This window comes from Sinocyclocheilus rhinocerous, unplaced genomic scaffold (genome assembly GCF_001515625.1).
Source record: "Sinocyclocheilus rhinocerous isolate Xijiao unplaced genomic scaffold, SAMN03320098_v1.1 scaffold331, whole genome shotgun sequence".
Lineage (NCBI taxonomy): Eukaryota > Metazoa > Chordata > Actinopteri > Cypriniformes > Cyprinidae > Sinocyclocheilus > Sinocyclocheilus rhinocerous.
Genome location: NW_015656164.1, coordinates 160,636 through 161,943, shown reverse-complemented (window position 1 = coordinate 161,943; position 1,308 = coordinate 160,636). Strand labels below are relative to the sequence as shown.

The 1,308-nt window shown below is 39.8% G+C and overlaps 1 protein-coding gene across 1 annotated transcript in view; it reads left to right on the top strand.

Annotated features, from left to right (window-relative positions):
• Window positions 1–1,308, top strand: part of LOC107719710 (E3 ubiquitin-protein ligase RNF123-like) — a 146,096-nt gene that overhangs the window by 32,730 nt on the left and 112,058 nt on the right. The gene's annotated exons all lie outside the window — the stretch shown is intronic.

Below are 1,308 nucleotides of genomic sequence, written 5' to 3'. Positions count from 1 at the left end.
CTCCGTGGTGTAATGCACTTGCGTCTCAAAATGGTTTTATGACTCAAAATTAATGTAAACACAGCCGGTTATGTCTTAAGGGATTAAACGGACAGGACAAACCACATTACTTCTTATATTTCAAAAGAGATCCGTGCATGAATGCAGCTTAATAGATCTCCCGCTGTCTATGATGTTATAGTAAAAAACAACAGTAAAGATGAAAAAAATCACTCGCAGTTCTTGAATGGAAAACATTCAGATAATCTTAAATACTGAAAGCACTCTTTGTTTGTTGTTTGTAATATGTTTCTATGCCCCTCTTTATTATTTGCTACTTGCTTGTATGTTTTGAAGTTGTATTAGTTTAAAAGGCTTAACATACAACTGTTTTAATTATTTTTTTTCAATTTGTAATTATTTTAAAAACTACTTAATTACTTATGTAAGGATATGTAAATGTAAGGATTTTAAGATTCTCAAGTCCGTAAACTAATTAATTAATAAGGGGGGGAAAAGTAGATCAAGAATTGTTCTGGAATCGGATTGTGACTCCCAGAATCGGAATCGGATCGTGATGTGACTAAAGATTCCCACCCCTACCATCCATCCATCCTTCCTTCCTTCCTTCCTTCCTTCATCCGACAGTCTATTTTCCCATCCATCCATCCTTCCTTCCAACAGTCTATTTTTCAATTCATCCATCCATCCTTCCTTCCTTCCTTCCTTCCTTCCGACAGTCTATTTTTCCATTCATCCATCCATCCATCCGTCCATCCATCCCACCGACAGTCTATTTCTCCATCCATCCATCCATCCTTCCTTCCTACCGACAGTCTATTTTTCCATCCATCCATCCTTCCTTCCTTCATCCGACAGTCTATTTTTCCATCCATCCTTCCATCCATCCATCCATCCTTCATCCGACAGTCTATTTTTCCATCCATCCATCCATCCATCCATCCCACCGACAGTCTATTTTTCCATCCATCCATCCTTCATCCGACAGTCTATTTTTCATCCATCCATCCTTCCTTCCTTCCTTCCTTCCTTCCGACAGTCTATTTTTCCATTCATCCATCCATCCATCCGTCCATCCATCCCACCGACAGTCTATTTTTCCATCCATCCATCCATCCTTCATCTGAAAGTCTATTTTTCCATCCATCCATCCATCCATCCATCATCCGACAGTCTATTTTTCCATCCATCCATCCATCCTTCCTTCCTACCGACAGTCTATTTTTCCATCCATCCATCCTTCCTTCCTTCATCCGACAGTCTATTTTTCCATCCATCCATCCATCCATCCATCCATCCTTCCTTCCT